The sequence below is a fragment of the Alexandromys fortis genome, unplaced genomic scaffold, assembly GCF_014885135.2.
Source record: "Alexandromys fortis isolate MF-2015 unplaced genomic scaffold, M_Fortis_MF-2015_v1.1 scaffold_0, whole genome shotgun sequence".
Lineage (NCBI taxonomy): Eukaryota > Metazoa > Chordata > Mammalia > Rodentia > Cricetidae > Alexandromys > Alexandromys fortis.
The window spans coordinates 35,364,837-35,382,898 of record NW_026067949.1 but is presented as its reverse complement, the minus strand read 5'-3'; the positions used below and the strand labels follow the sequence as shown (position 1 = coordinate 35,382,898).

At 36.2% G+C, this 18,062-nt stretch overlaps 1 protein-coding gene across 5 annotated transcripts in view; it reads right to left on the bottom strand.

Moving 5' to 3' along the window:
• Adgrl3 (adhesion G protein-coupled receptor L3) overlaps positions 1 to 18,062 on the bottom strand; it is a 734,036-nt gene that overhangs the window by 635,875 nt on the left and 80,099 nt on the right. The window lies entirely within an intron of this gene.

The window sequence follows — 18,062 nt, the reverse complement described above, 5'->3', positions numbered from 1 at the left end:
AAGAGAAAGAAAACACAATGAAGAGATTTCGTCCAGAAAAGTGGCATAAGACAATCCACAAACTTAGAAAATTATGTTCTATTGTACTCACAGTTATATCATATCATTAAAAAACTAAATGTGCTTATTATCTTGAATATACAAAAGTAAAATTCTTATTACCTCTATGCACTAATAGTCTTTCAAAATTTATAAATATTCAAAGGATTGCAATTTTGATTGCGTAGTCCCTAAACTATGAAAAAGGTGACATGTGATTAAGTTATGGTGGCCTCTAATAAATCATTTGTAGTCGTTTACTTGGAAATGGAACCTTATATAACCTTTCCTATTATTAAAACATATCAATCGAATCAACTTAATTTTCAACTCAGATATTGCTTTTCCTACCTGCCAAAGCACATAATGGGGCTTTTACTAAATATGAGTAATTAATTTTTAACTACAGAAATAAAAGACTCTGCAATTTGAGGACTTGATTTTCTTATTATTTTTAATGTGAAAATGGTTGCCCTGATGGTTATTATGTGGCTGAATGGATTGCAGCGAGGCTCCCTGGGCAGCTGCTGACATAATGACTGATTGTGTGCAGCACGGAGAATGGGAATGATAAATTTTGAAAGGCTCTGGAATTTGTGAATAACAAAAGTAGCTATAGTTTCGAAAATCTAACCATTTGTTCTCAGCAACAAAAGAAGACTCAAAAGCTTTTGTTTAATGAAATGACTCAAAAACAGGATACAGATGAATTAAGGGTTATCTCTACAAGCAGAGTTGAGCAAGCAGCTTGTGTGCCCAAGTAGGAGGATCACAAATGCAGACTGGTTAACAGGGACTAAATGGCATTAATCTGATCTTAGCTCCTTTCAACACCATTATATTCTCACGGCACCAAGATCTTCATTTTTGAAAGCATCAGAAAATTTTAAGCCTAGACAGTTTCATCATTATTTTGCAATATTCCATTATCAAAATATTACTTTAATGAATTTATGCCAAAAACTACTGGAAATAATATTAAAAAGTAGTTACAATCTCTGACTGCAATGTACACAAGTTGCATAGTGTTAAGGGACCGATTCTTCTGATATCTCACTTTCTTTTTATATAAAGTGGTTATTTTTAAGACTGAAGTGTTAGGTAAGTAAGATAGCAGGCTAGCATGCTGGACAAAGCGCTCCAAGAACGGCCATGGACAGCTGTAGGTGTGAGAGGACAGTAGCAGTGGTACCTTTACCATTCAGAGGAATCCTAAGTAACCCTCACGCTGGCAATGAAGGAGTGTACCAACTAAAGTACCAACTAAAGAACTATAAAAACTGACGAGAACCTAAGAGTTCTGTCTCAGTTAAAAGCCCTCCTTCTATTAATCTTTACTCTGTCACCTTAATGAAAGGACAGTGACTCAAAAAAAAAAAAAAAAAAAAAAAAAAAAAACAGCAAGATAAATGAAATGCTTGGTGGTAGGAATCGGAACTGTTTACATTCAGGATAAAAACCTTAAAACTGAAGTAAAATTTTACCATTGCCGTTAGTAAACTTAATTTCCTAGAGTTTCAGTTGTTCCTATAGTTGCCCTAAGTTTGTATAGTAGTCCAACTTTCAGCTCCTTAATGAATGGCTGTACATAGCAGGAACCAAGTTTTCCATATGCACTGTATTTTTCTCATGCATTATAATATGATTATGACAGTTGTATAAATCAATTAGTTCTGATTATCTGTATTGTAATGAATATTATGGAAATGTGATCTATCTCAAATATCTTGTACCACCTTATCCTTCTTTTGCGATGATATGATACAATGTCTACACAAGGTGGAATCAGGAGTTACATCAGGAAGTGGTAAAGAGTCAGACTGTTATTGAATTAAGAGGAGGTATCAACTGCACGGAGATCATGGAACAAGAAGATGCTGGCAGCTAGACATCAAAAGCAGACAACACCAGTAGTGGGAATCATACTTGGAGCAGCCTCAACCAACGAAAGTCTTATTTCCGAAGGCTTTTGGAAGAACATTGGGTCAGAAGTTTGTTTTTTCTTTAGACCTCATTGAAGTGTCGTTAAGGAGGTTTAATCCTGATGTACTGATCAAGTCCATTAAGAAAAATCTGCTTCTTGCCAAGAGATTACAATTTCTGGTCTGGGTAGAGACCTCATATTCCATCCGGACCAAACCCATCACTGAGGTATCATGCCTAGGAAGGTAGCCTCAATTTAAGTTATGCCAAAGAAGCAGAATAATTATTATTTTAATGAAAAAACATACATTTCCTTCCCTAGATTCCCACCCTATAAGCTACTGTGAAGTTTTTATAAGGTTAATTGGGTCTGTCCACCCTTCTGTGTATGCCCTGGTTTGGCAAGGGAAAACTTGCTGTTTCTGTTTCTTTTTATTTCCGAGGGATGCTAACCAAAACCTAAGCATGCTTTGTCTGACACTTCAGGCTACCTAACTCTTTCTCTAAAGCCCTGTTGCTTGCCATTTGGCTGCTTGTCTTTCAAGTGTTTGACCTTTCTGCCTGTGTAACTCAAATGGCTTTGCTTCTTCCTTCACACTCCTCCAGGTAGCTGCTGAGATTTATAGCTTGCACGTTCTTTTCTTAAATGCTAATAAAATTGTCTTTTATGTTCCATTTGAATCTCTTTTTAAATTTCCTTATTAAATGTCCTGAGAACCTCAAAAGATGACCCAGAGTTGCCTGGTATCATATGAGGTCACAATGGGACACTAAAATTTCTGGGAACACGGGTAATTTTAATTCTGAATGAGATCCAAGGACCATAGTCCTAATCTAGCCCTTTAACACCTGTACAATTAGACATTCGTCTACAAGCTGAGCATGGTGGCACACACCTATAATTGTAGCACTCAGGAGGTTGAAGCTGAAGAATTTTGAGCTCCAGGTCAGCCGAGTTACATAGTACACCAGGAAAAAGAGAAAAAAGGGAGGGAGAGGGTGGAAGGAAGGAAGGAAGAGAGGGGAGGAGGGAGGGAAGGAGGAAGGGAAGGAGGAAGGGAGGGAGGAAGGGAGGGAGGGAGGGAGGGAGGGAGGGAGGTAGGAAGGAAGGAAGGAAGGAAGGAAGGAAGGAAGGAAGGAAGGAAGGAAGGAAGGAAGGAAGGGAAGGACAGAAGTAAGCCAGTTAGGAATGCAGGTAGGCTGGTTTCACTGGGCTAGTGAATTTCAGTTTCTTCACCATTTTCTTTATCTTTAGATGATTTATAAAATCCTGCCAATGACCTGAAACATACTCTTCCATTTGTTCCACAGGCAAATCTTTCTCCTCCTTTTGCTACTACATGAGTGCTTATCCCCAGAGCTCAGCTAAAACTATCCATCACTTTACCCCTTAAGTTTGTTCAGCGAGCATTTACAGTTTATGGTTTTAATTTACCCATTGCTGCTTTGCTGGATGCTACCACCTCAGCAGGAGCAAATGATTTCCAGGACCACCTTCTGTCCAGATTCAGAATATGCCAGTTGCCTACTCAATACATTTGAACACCAGGTGTCTGTGACACGAACATTCTGAGTCATGTCCCCAATGAAGAGGCTAAAACTATGAGGTCGTGTTTTTATTTTCCAGAGTAATCACATTGCCATCAGCAATAGCCCGGTAAATGATCTACTAATAATAGGAATTTGAATTCAAATTCCTCCAGTTTCAATTATTCTCTTAGTTCAGATAAACCATTCCCCAAACAGGATGACCGCCGCCCTATTTTGTCATCATGTTACCTGAACACAGGCAAAGAATTGCTTTTTTGTTTGTTTGTTTTATTTTTCAGTGTGTGAGATTGTGCATTAACATATGCCTGACTTTCTCTGATGTCCTCGTAAGCTAACACACACTACCTGGGTTAAAATACCTTCTGTGTTTATGTCCTGCTACCTGCTTTGTACTTAGTGGATACAGACTTCTGTAAGGCATCTTCTTCCATGATGGCTCAGTTCCAATGCAGTTAAAGTCTTGCTCCGGTCATAACCTTTGGTCTCAATCAGATTCTACTTGTATGTCATTTTTTTTACAGGTTCTTTATTAAGAGACTCAGCCTCTCCAGTAAATTTTACATTTTTCCTGTTGCAGCTCATTCCAGAACCAGTTGAACTATCTCTTACTTGCTGTAGTGACTTGATATCACTGGTTTGAGGGTATCCTGCATGAAGTCTTCATGAAGACGCAATGTTTTCTTGAACATTGAGCAGACTCGTGTCCAGTTCAGCTCTTCAACTCAAAAAGTTAATGCCTTTTCCAATGAATTAACCACCACTACCACACACTGTGGAGTCAACTTTTGCTACTGGAGGTGAGAGCACAAACACACCAAACCTTTCACGTGTATCTTCCTCCACAGTTTCTCGGAGATTCTTTTCACACACCTTTGCAGCTTCAGTAAGCACTTTTCATTCCTCATCAAGCCTAAAGCATTCAGTATCTTCATTGTAAGAAAACATTTTATGGCTTCTCTTTAACATGCCCAAAGTGTAAGCGTGTTCATAATTGGGACATCACTAGGTCAAATGAACTAGAGTAGAAGCACTATAAACCGCCACCCTTGTTAGATCACCTAGAAGGCTGAGCTTCCTAACTGGCTGGGATCATATTTTGCATGGATATGCAGAGCAGAGGGATGAATCAGTTGTTAGGTGAGACAGAGCATACACCTACCTTTTATTACCCAAAATAGCATACAACTTAAAATTCATGAGTCAAGCTGCAGAGATAACTGCTCTTCTAAAGGACCCAAATGCAGGTCACAGTAACCACTTCGGGTGACTCACAGCTGCCTATAAATCCCTTTCTGATCACCAGAATACAGTGGAAGACACAGACACACATAGATACTAGTGAATAAAAATAAAAATAATCTTAAAATGATTTAAAATATATGAATTTTCATTCTTCAGAACATCGCTGACTTCAGGAAGATGAAGAAAAAAACCCATTATTTAAAATATATGAATTGAAAAAATCCACTGATTTTTTTTTCATGGAGAATGAAAACCCAGAGATCCTGTTTTAGCGTATTTGTATTTTCAAAAAGCATTTAAGAATTTTAAATATATAATTTGCTTATCTCAAGAATTTTTTATAAAACAGAATTTTATAACTTTATAAAACAGAACACAATGACTACAGGTAAACAAAACCTTAAAACCTGGGTTTATGAACAAAGAAACAAACAAAGTACAAACAATGAATTTTCAATGAATATTTTGAGGATCTGTTCAGTAAAGAATTTTAATGTAACTACTAAGAGTTCACTCTTTGGACCCAAAGTATGTAATGCTGAATAAACTGCGCCATTACAATACACAATAGACCATAAGAAGCATGGAAAATGCTCACCATTTATTAAGAAAGTGTTTTTATAAATGAATGTGTTGTACACTGATCTACAGTTTTCATGTTATTTATATTGACTTAGGAATAGGAGAGTTACACAGATATAAATTTTAAGTGGAGAGTCAAAAATAGAAATCCAAATTGTGACCACTTCTACTTTCAAAATGGAACACTTTATAGACATGGCTGGACGTGCTGACACAGTGTTAAGTTGCTGAGTTCTAAAAATAAATGTATACAGAATTGTTCTTTACAATGATAATATATTTTAGAAATATAAGAGTCTTCATTTCTAAATTAAGTTTCAAGCAAAGCTTTTTGTTATTTACACTTTGGGAACACACTGCGTTTTGACATGAAGCAATGTTGGTTTTGTAGGAAAAGAAGACCAAGTAAATCCCCTTAATTCTAATCCAGTATCTCTCATCCTTATAGTAGACGTATTTTAAATCCTTAAGCAATTTATATATCAAAATATAAAGGAAAGCATTAACTCCCAACGCTAATCTGTACCTCATCTATCTACTGACTTCATAAATCTACTGAAAGGCACACAGGGGTATCTGAGTTCCCCCAAGCCTAGGTTTGCAGACACTACCCATGAAAAAATAAATTTGTCTTTGTTTCCAACTTCAGTCTTTCAGCTCACAGAGAGATTTGCTCTGAGTCTCTCAGCCTTCTGCTTCATTTCCTGTGACTCTCAAACTGTCAGGCTCTGTTCATAGTTACCTCCACTACATCCAGCACGAGTCTCTCAACACCCAACTGACCACAGCAACGGGGGAAAAAAAAACACAAAAGAACAATGTTACAGTATTATTCAACTAGCTTTGCTTATGCATCAAATCACAGAAATTTTAATTTAAAAACATAAGGTCTACTGAAAGATTTAAAGATACGTATACACCAAAGACATCGCTATCAAGTCTATACTGGAATATGTATTTATCCCAAGCTCCATTAGGTAGAATATAAACAGAAAAGATAATGCTATAGGAAGTTTGGTGAAGTATGAATGTCTTAATGTCATTTTAAAAAAGGGAATCTCTCACCTGTTTAGATATTAAAAAGAAGTTCAGTATGTTTATGCTTTTTATATTTGGTTTTCTTTTTATTAATTATAGAATTGTGTTTGGAAACTACAAAGCAGCTTAGACTGAGATTCAGACAGCTGTTAACATGGAACAATGGTTGCAAAAATCTAAATAATAGTTCCACAGAAAAAGAAGGGAGCTGGTCCCCACTTGCATACTTAGCAGACTTTAAGATACCTGTAATAATAGGAATTCTAAATGTTATTTATGAACCACATCATTTTCCCTAGCATTAATGAAAGAAATGTCGACTGAACTTACACACAGTTGATTATCATAATATCTAATTCAGATACATTAAAATGTGGATATGCTCACCTTGAAATGGATAATTTATATGTTCCAGGGGCTGTGTATAAGCTTTTAAATTAATGCCCCATCTTATCCTTAAAATGTAAGCATTTCTTCCATCTATAAAGTGAAAGAATTGGCAAAGACAGATGCATATACCTGCTTTGGACAAGCACAACAAGGAAAGTCAAGTCTGGAATTTCACATTAATATTGGGGCTGGGGCGATGACTCAACCAATAAAACACTTTACCCTAGCACACATATAGAGTGTGGAATAAGAGCCTATCTATAATTCCAATGTGGAACCTGAGGTGGAGGCATAAATCCCAGACTTTGTAAACCACAGCTCTAGATTTAGACCCTTTCTCAGTATAAAATGTTGAGAGAGATGAAGGGAGAATCCAAAAAACAACCTCAAGCCTTCATACACACATCATCCATGCCCCCCACATCAAATTGGTGAAATAAAATTAATTCCATGTTGATTGAGCCTTCATCAATGTCTACTTCTTGCTAGATAAGGATTTTTTAATCAGTAGATTTGCTAGTAGGTAAGTGTGTTTAAAAGGGGGCTTATAAACATCTGGATATACATGTACCTCTTTACTTTCATCTGCATTTTTAACAAATACACCATAATCCAGAACATTTGCTAAATAATTTCCCATCAAGAATCTAGCTCTTATGGGGAACACAGGAAAAGCAATTACTGATTATATATCCAGCATAAGTATAAACACAAAAATAATTAAAATAAAGCATAAATCTGCATGGTGAGTGCCTCTAATGTTTATATATTTCCACTTAGAAGAAATATTAGCAGAAGAAATATTTTAAATACCATTTAGGGGACAAATAAATAAACATTAAAATTATCTATTCAAATTCTTTGAAATTATGGAGCTTTTAGGTTAAAATTTTTAAAATGCTTTCTTTGACAATTATATTTCACTAAAAAGTAACTCTTCAGAAGTCAGGCTTCATGCAAGTCCCTGTTAACGTGTCAAGTAAGTCTGGTTTAAAATAAAAACAAACAGGAAGGAAAATGCCCACCTATTATGCCCACTCTGGTATTTGCACCCTTCCTTTGGCAAGTTACTCCCTGGCTCTCCGTATCACTATAGCCAGTGCTTGAGCTGGACTTTCACTTCCTGGAATCTCTACTAGCTATGCAATGCAGCTCAGAGGCTCACCAGCACTGCTCCTACTTCCTGTTCAGCTACGCTCAGCTGAGGCACGTGTCTCGAGTTTGATGATTAGGTGGGCCTGAGCTTGAGGACGCCAAGAAGACGATTAACCTGATAGTCTCTAAGATCTGTCTTTACCTCATTTTGCAGGGCTTCAAACTGGACCTGCGACCTTAGGAAACTACATGTCAGAAGATGAAGCCAAGTCCCTCAGGTATATATTTGATTAAAATGACTCTTTTTTAGCTGGACAAGAAGGCTCGATTTGGTTCCACACGATGGTGAAATCTGAAGAAACAGGAGCCTTCTGAGAACAGGCAACAAAGGAAGTATAAAAAATACCTAAAAATCTCCACTTTTATAAGCTAGATAGCTCCTGCCTTTCAGCTACCTCATGGCTTTGGAGGTTTTCTGCCTTTGACTCTAGGTCTGCAACTTTAGTATTTACAAAGAGAATGCCCCAGGCTTCAATAAAACCGTAAGCTGGCTGTGTAGTATAGTCATAAATGGACTGTATTATAGGAAGTCTTAAAATGAGCAGTTAAGAAGATACAAATTATGAATATATGTACATACCACCTCTTTCTACATAAACAAGATAGTACATATGTGTGCAAGATACCTATCCATTTGAATAATGTTCTGATTCCCAATCAATATCTTTCATATGAGCTATAATTAATGTTACTAGACTTACAACTATAGCTTCAAAACTTCCAGTTTTCTTAATGTTACTATATTTTCTTTTATAGACAAATTTAGAAGGCTTTATTAATGAAGTAAATAAACATGATCTAATTTACTTGCTTACTTGGGGTATTTTATACTACAACCATGATGAAAAATGAGTATGTTTCAGTAAAACTTCAGGCAGTTTTAATTATGAAATAATTTTAGGCTCTCCACTCCATAAGTTAAACTGGTTTTGTCAATTGCATCTCATGTTGACTTCAGTTTTAATCAGGTCTATATATTTTTCTACCCTATAGAAATACTGAACTAACTTTAGAATACTGAACTAACTTTGAGTAAATACTGAAAAACACTATTCCCTTCTTATGTAAAATACCTCAACTTAAAAAAAAAAGTAATACCTTCAACAATGAAAAAAGTATATCCCTAACAAGCAAAAAGTCATCATGGCCAGACAGTGGCCTTTAATCTCAGCATTTGGAAGGCAAAGGCAGTAGGATCTCTGTGAGTTTGAGGCCAGCCTGGTCTATAAGAGCTAGTTCCAGGAACAGCTCCAAAGCTACAGAGAAACCCTGTCTAGAAAAACAACCCCACCCCCAAAAAACTCATCATGTTATAGAAAGTTATAAGCTATCTTGAAGAAATGCGGATGAAATATAACATCTTTAAACTCTTCCCCTAGTTTAAAAAATGGTCACGATATACCATTTTCATTCTAGAATATCCAATTTTATACTTCTGCTATAACTATACTTATTTCCAAACACTTAACACAGCAACAAATGGTATCTTACTATGAGAATGTATTACTTTGCCTGTGATTAAACTTTTGAGTCATTTACTCAACCTGTGGATGCATATTTACTCAAATAAAATGTTAGACCTTCAAAACTAAAATAAGTATAGGAAGATTTCTTCAAAACTAAAATAAATATAGCAAAGTTCCTATCTGTAAGGAATCATAAGCACATGGGTACTAATTTTTTTTTTCTAATGTCTCTTTCCTATTGGGATCAATAATTTCACTGTGACCATGACTATTTAAAAGACAGCAGGCAAATGGATGTAACTAGAAAAAAACTCATACATTGTGAGGTAACCCAGATCTAGAAAGATACCTATGGTGTGTATTCATTCATAAGTGAATACTAATAGTTAAGTAAATGATAATCAAGCTACAATCCACAGACCACTTTGGGAAGGGGAAGGTGGGTGAATTGGAGGTGGGTAGACATGGACACAGGAGCAGAAAAGATCAGGTGTGTGTGATGGGGCGTGAGTGGAGGGAGAAAGTGTGGAGAGAGGCAGCTGCAATGGGGGAGGCTTTGAAGGGGTGGAATGAAAATCTAATGCAGTGGAAACTTCCTGAAATCTATGAGGGTGACCCTAATGAGGGCTCCTACGAATGGAGAATGCCACCCTTTGTAGTCAGACAATCTTCAGTAGTGAGTGAGGGTGGCATTTGGTGAAGGTGTTGGTGGAGTTGGATTAGAGGGGTCCCATGGAGATCCCCAAACAACCTAGGTTTATGCTCATATGGTGACAGAGGTTTGCTCACCTTAAACTGAGAGTGGGTCCCTATTGCTGAAGACAACATCTTCATAATTATTGGATGCAGAGAGAGAATTGGTGCCCTAAGGTAGCCTTGACCTCTGCGTTCTAGGCTCTTTGGTATAAGATACTCGTCAGGCTATGGGAAAGAGAAACCTGGACACCAACCCAGCCACAAAACCCTCCACCTACAATATTATAGAATATTTAAAAGGCACATAGAGTTGCACCACACTTCTTTAAGAGTGAAAGTTTTCAGGACCCATTATTAGCCAGATATGGCGGTGTACACTTGAAATACCAGAACTCAAGAGGCTAACTCCAGAGAATCTGAGTTCAAGCCAGCCTGAACTAAAGAGTGAGATTCAGTATTTGTGAAATGAAAAAAAAGTTAAGTATTTCTCCCACAAGGCTGACATATCAAATCATAACAACTGCTAAATTTGAGAGATCTTATCATACTTTTAAGAACTTGAATATTTCCATGAAAAATTCCCTAGTAGTTCTATAGAAACATTCAAACTGATGGAAGCAAAAATATGATCTGCAGATATACAGCTTCTAAATGCTGTTGAATCTAGTATAAGCTCAGACACTGTCTCCTACAGCATAATAAAAAATAGCCAATGTGCCTTTAATTTTAGTATTTGCTCAACCTTACAATAGATAATAATCAAGTTGAGAATCTCTTGTATATTAACATTTAAGTCTTCTGAAGTTTAAAAAAACTGATTCAGAATTTCTTATTCTGATGGTGCAAGAGAAAAAAAAACGAGTCATATAACTCTAAATGACTGCCGTACTATAGTTTAAATTACAATATGTTGTAAAGATAATTATTGCCGTAATGTATATCCTTATAATCTACTGTATAAAATATAATAGACCAATTAAACAAAATTATTTATGTCAGTTTTAAGGTTTGGCACAATTATAAGTATCTTACTAACATAAATTGGGGAAGAGAGAAAGATGGTATGAAACATAATAAGCTAACATTTCTGCGATATTAATATTTCTCATTGGAAAATTCATACATTTTTACAGAGTCTATGATGAGTACATCATTCCATGGAAGATGTTCAGTAATATACATCTGAGTCTATGCAAGAAGAAAAACTCAAACATCAGCAAATGAAAGAAAGATATGGCTGCTTTCAATCAGTACAATTCCTCTTCTATGGTACATGGTCTACAAATCTGCATAGAACAACAGTCCATAGAGCTAGGCATCATTGTGTGTATATATATATATATATATATATATATATATATATATATATATATATATATATACATAAGCATGCTTGTGTAATTTTCCTTAACTTTTCCATTATTTTTCAACCCTTCTGTTCACCAGTCTCTTGGATAAAGAAATATCCCTAAGTGGCCAATTTTGAATAGCCAGTTCTCATCCATGAAAGAAAATCTTACTCAAGTGCCTGCACTGTCCTAAAAGTTTCGAAAAAAAAAAAAAACTGGTAGATCTCAGAGAAAATTTTTCAAATAAGCCTTCGTACTTTCATGCCTCTATCATGCCTTTAACAAAACAATGGGGGTGGTTTCTAGCCTACTTTAAGCAGTGTAGAAGCCATTATTTGGCCACAAAGATATCCTCACACTACACCTTGTAGCTCCTGCTCCCAAGAATGAAGACATCAGATGTATTTACCATCCTGTATCAGGGCAAAGCATTATTATGTGAATTAGAGTTAACCAATGGGACATGGGCTTTTGCTGGGTAACTAAGGAACCAATCATGCCCTCTGCCAAACTCTTGTCAGTGAACGATGTCACATTCGGTTCTCATACCATGATACCTGAATACAATGCTACTACAGATTGAAAAAAAAATTGTCCACCAAAGGCATTGACAGAATATGGGACTTCATTAATGTAGTTGTCAAGACTACAAAGAACCCGAATTCTTTTTGACATCTTTCATTAAGAAACATATGCTCTTTTAATGAATGTCTTTGTTAACTTGCTCTTTAGTAGCACAGTTAAAAATGTTTTACAACAAGAACTATTTATTTGGTGAGATAAAAATAGCTCAGGGATAAGATGAGAGATGTTTCTGAGAGGGGAGGAATACTTCAGATACACATAACAGAGCAATGGGTTCCTGGTAAAAACCTTTTTACCCTAGAGAGTACACAGCAAGGGACACCTGTCTTCTAGCTGCCCCAGTTGAAGGAGTCCAGAATTATTTATACCTAAGTGGACAACAGTGGTCTACCGAATTAAAGTAGCATGGTTTCTTGCATACTAAATAAATCCACCATGTCTAATATATTTACTTTTGGTGTGTTGTTCTTATAAAATGAGACAGGTCTACAACCTTTATGATTGCCAAAAACATCAGAGGTTTGACTTATCAAAAAGGAAAAAAAAAGACCTTGAAATTAGAAGGAGGATGTGGGTGGTAAAGGAAGAGTAATGTAGAAAAAGAGAAGAAAGAAAAGGAAATGTGCATAAAACTATTGAGTTTAGGCCGGTCATTGGTAATCCCAGAACTCGGAAGGCAGAGAGGCAAGTGGATCCCTGTGCATTCGAGGCCACCCTATTCTATCCAGAGCTAGTTCCAGGATAGTTAGGGCTATTACACAGAGAAACCTTGTCTTGAAAAACAGAAAAAATCAAAACGACAACAAGAAAAACTATTGAACTTAAAAAACAAAACAAAACCAAATAAACCAATGAATTTCCTGAATTTGAAATACAATTACCACATTATATCTAGAAATTATGGGCAAGAAGGAATTCTGAAAATTCTTGTCCCTTTCTTTTTTATGCTAGTCACAGAAAATGTTCAGAAAAAATATTTTTAAATCAATGAATGTAGTGAATTCATGAACCCCACAAAACTTCCTGAAGACAGAAGGAATCATATAAAACTGAAACTCTGTGTTAGCTTTGTACCCCAATTGCTGGGTAATTACATGTAATTTGTTTGTCTTCTTGTTTCGTTTTGTTTTTTGACTCAGTTACATAAATAACATCTAAATTTCAAACAGAAATTTTCTTTCATCTAATGAACATCCATCACTATCTTAAAATATTTCAATAATTTCTGTAAAGCAAAATTTAAAATTCATTCCTAGAAAATTTTAACGTCTGCAACACATTTTAAAATATTTTTATTAGGGGTAATAAGTTTTCATGGCAAGATGAAAATCTTAATTATTGAAAAAGCATTAAACAGGTAGCTTCAAAGTCCATTATAATAGTTTCCTATGAATGGAATAAATTTGTCATTGTAAACCATGTACAATATTCTATGGTTTCTAACAGCTGAGCCAAAAAGATAAGTCAAGTTTTAACTTGTTGTATTTTAAAAATGCACAATAGTCCAATGCAAGATACCATAAATAATTGACCAAAAAGATTAACTCTTGAGCAAAATAAATCAAAGTATTTTAATATACTTAATTTCCAGTTTTGTGTTTTCATGGACTCTGAGCAAACTAAACATTGTACTATAGGTCTCTGATGAATGAGCTATAGAAGATGAAGCAAAGAAGGGGAAGAGAGTGAGAGAAGGAAAGGGAGAGGGAGAGAGAGGGAGACAGGGAGGGAGGGGTGAGATGGAAAAAAAGGAAGAAGAAAAGTGAAAGTCCCAATTAACAAGAAAAGGCAAGTGACTTTTTACATTTGTTTAAATTTATTTAGTACCACACCAATAAATTCACATTCACAGAAGTGCAGTAATTGTGCCACAAACAGTCTCGCAAAATACTGAGATTTCTAACATAATGCCAGAAACAAACAAACAAACAAAAAAAAAAAAACCTGACCATTTCATCTCCAAGAATAGGTATACTCCTCCTAAATTTGAACCAAAAATAAAGAGGCGATGGAGTAATTATAGTTGTCCACTTGGTAGCACATACACTACTCCAGTCCTTGAAGACCAAGAAATTAGAAGAATTCTGAGGATAAACTTGAGGCTGTGGCATCTGAAGTATCTATAACTTCGTATTAATCCATACATTATAAAAATACTATGTTTTTTCCCCTTTATCCTTGAACGTTCAGTCAAGGCTGAAATATTCATGGATGAACTCTGTTACATTTTGGGGAACTGAAGGATCTAAGCTCTGCCATTTTCGAAAATTAGCTGCAACTACTAAGGCCAGTGTCCCTCTTTTCTGAAGAGTAAAGAAGTTAAGGAATATGTGATTACCAGGCCTGAGAGGGCAGATCTCACAAAGACTACCAGCAGGGGAGTAACTGCTGAGAAAAGTAAAGAAACCAGGCAGCAAAGAAGAGTAAAGAGTCAGAAATAATGAACCAGAGCATCCATGTTTGAGGGATATTGAGATAAATCACTGGAAAATGCGCAGTTCTTTTTTCTAATAGTATATTTTATTAATTCTCTGAGAATTTAATGCAATGTAATTTGATCATTTTCCCATCCACTTTTCCCCCTAGGCACTCCTGGATCCACTGCCTCCTCCCTAAGGCTGTCTGAAAAAGCCATGAGGGTCCACATTATTTTATATTTACTTAGAGTTACATATAACTATATATGCTGCACACATATACTTAAAATTCACACACACACATTTACTTAAAATTACACTAGTTGGTGTGACAATGTTCCTCCCCTAAACTACTGTCTAACAAAACCATCAGTGTCAGACAGGAGAAACCTATACAGTTGTCAGTAAGGGATTCTGAGAGACTCCCAAAACAATACAGGCTACTGCTGTTGCCCTTGTTTGCCTTCCAGAACAGGAAAGTAAGACCCTAGTGCTGAAGGAACCACACACATTTGACACAGGACCTGGAGGAATTGATCTGCATCTGACATAGACGCTGCCCCTTGAGAACTGGCTCTCATAGTATCCAAAGCACTCGTGCAAACTCCCAAGGGAGAGAATTAATCAATAGTTCTACCATGATGTAAGGCCTACGAACGACAACAAGGACCAGAATGGATTGATATTGTGAAAGGTGCAATAGTAGCCCATATGTCCTGGGGGTAATCAACAGCTTCCTAAATGGATTTCAGACTTATTCAAGTAGAAGGGAATTTGTGCCTGACACTGTTAACTTAGCCAACTACTCATGGACTCCTGAGGAGAACGCACTATTTCCTAAACCTGTAAAATTTCTACCTGCACCCTAAATGCTTAACTGTATAGCCACAGATGAATGTAAATCTCACCATTTATCAAAGAAGCATCTTTTTATAGTAGACAGATACCATTGTAGAATATAGACAACAATTTACTGTGCAGTGAGGATGCCCAGTTTAAGTGAAAAACACACAACCCCTTATACTTAAGGGTCAGGAAATATCTTGGAAGAGGTAAGAGAAAAGATTATAAGAGCTAGAGAGCTAAGAGGACAGCTCTAAGATAAGTCTCTTCCCAAAACAAACAACAAAACCAAAACAAACTGCTTAGTTCTAATAGAAAACATTCACTAGCCATTGATTCTTTGATACCTTGAGCTAGAAAACTAATGGATTTATGTATATTCAAGTAAAATATGTAAACATGTGTTAGCTTACTTATAAAAATGTGACCAGAGAGAACATGGATATATGTTTAATTTTCTAAATTATAATATACCATGAGTGACATAAGAGTTTGTAGTGGTATTTCATTTGTATTTTTTTTTTTTTTTTGTATTTTTCGAGACAGGGTTTCTCTATAGCTTTGGTTCCTGGCCTGGAACTAGCTCTTGTAGACCAGGCTGGCCTTGAACTCACAAAGATCCTCCTGCCTCTGCCTCCCTAGTGCTGGGATTAAAGGCGTGCACCACCACCGCCCGGCTCTTCATTTGTATTTTAATAAATAAGGCTTGACTGAAGATCAGACAGTAAAATAGTCCCACTGGTCAGTCTTACAGACTAGACAGTGATAACACACACCTTTAATCCCAGTAGCCAACCCAGTTGCCATAGAAACAGGGTGGGGCATGCCTTTAATCCCAGTGTTGCATGCCTTTAATCCCAACCCTAGAGAGGATTATAAAACAGGAGGAGACATCTCTCAGTCTTAGTCTTATTCTGAGATACTTGTAGGCAGAGGATCTCCATTTTCTGACTGAGGTCAAGGTAAGAGCGAGTTGCTGGTTGCTTTGATTTTTGGGTCTTCACATTGAACCCCAATTTCTGTCTCTGACTTTTTATTAATAATGCTTCAAGCACTTTTGGCATTATGGCCATATCTACAAAAAGTGTTCGATTATAGTTCTAAATGTACCTCTGTTTGGTCCCTTACTATACCAAGTGTCATGAAATCATACTCAGAAAGAAGGACCATAAAGGCAATAAACTTAAATAAAGAATTGGGACATGATTAAACAGGAAAATTTGTTTTGAAATTTGAGAATTGAAGTTTCTTTATTGAGGAACTAGTTCAAGCTTTTCATTGAATAGCACTTGGAGCCTGACAATCAACAATGAATCAACAAACTGCTGACGACTACCTACCAGGACAAGGTCTCAATATTTTAATATAAATTGTGTGTCCTGTGATCAATGTTGAAACTCAATCATTGTAGAATTTCTACTTTAACTTCTATCTGGGAGTTAAGTTGGTATGATTTTATCTAGTGCCTTCAATAAATAGTTCTAGGCATTGTAAGATAAGATAGAATGTATAAGCATTAGAACTCAAAAGACATTTACAATGTTAAATGTAAATTCTGCTGTATTATCTTTCACAAAAACCACAAATAATCTAAAACCACAAAAGTGCTTCAAAAAATACAAAATATTGGCAGTCATTAAAGACTTTTATGTTCTATCAAACTAGTTTTCAGTCCTCTGAAGCAAACTTCCTACTATAAAATACATAACACACACAAATGATAAAAATAGATGATTGATAGATATAGATAAATGATAGATAGATAGATAGATAGATAGATAGATAGATGATAGATAGGATATTTTAATGGTTATCAATCAGTACCCATTAAACATAGTCTTCAAGCTTATTTTTTGACAATATTTTAACAGAAAACGCTATACTTATTGGCAGCACTTTAGTAAAAATCTATTGTAACATACTGGTATTCTTTACAGAGGCCCAAAGATAGTTAGTAAACATTTTCAACTTGGTTGGACTGAAAATCTCCAATGAGCTTTATCTCTGGTGTTAGTGTAAGGCTGTTTACAGAGTGGCTAAACTAAACAAGGAAGATCCACCATGAATGTGGCAGAAATGTGTCTTGGGCTGAGTTCTCAGGATGGATGAAAAGAAGAAAACAAGTGGAGTGTCCACATTCATCTCTCTCTGTTTCTTAACTGCAGGTGCAGTATGACGAATTGCTCCATCGGCCACTCTCCAAGATTTCCATGACATGATGGATGGTATCTCAAACGTTGAGCCCAAATACACCCTTCTTTCCTAAGTTGCCATGGTCAGACATTTTGTCACAGCATCGTGACAGTAACTAATACACTGCTCGCGAAGACTTTTATCATCCAAACAGAATTCTCTAGCATACTGATGAATATAAAGTGATAAAATTATTTCTATTATTTATTTTATGGTAAATTTCTTTATAAGGTAAAAAGCAACACTCATTTGAATTTAAAGTTGAAATAACAAAATGAAAATTAGGTTGGATATAACTCTAAGAACCAAGTAATTCAGAGGCTAGGAGATAAGTCCTTGACCTGCACAAAAACAAACAAAACTGAAAAGACATTCTAAACCTTAACAATACCTGTTGCTCTTATACTGAGAACTCAAGAACAGTGGCAATGGGTTTTTGATCCTACTGCACGTACTGGCTTTGTGGGAGGCTAGGCAGTTTGGATGCTCACCTTACTAGACCTGGATGGAGGTGGGTGGTCCTTGGACTTCCCACAGGGCAGGGAACCCTGATTGCTCTTTGGGCTGAGGAGGGAGGGGGACTTGTCTGGGGG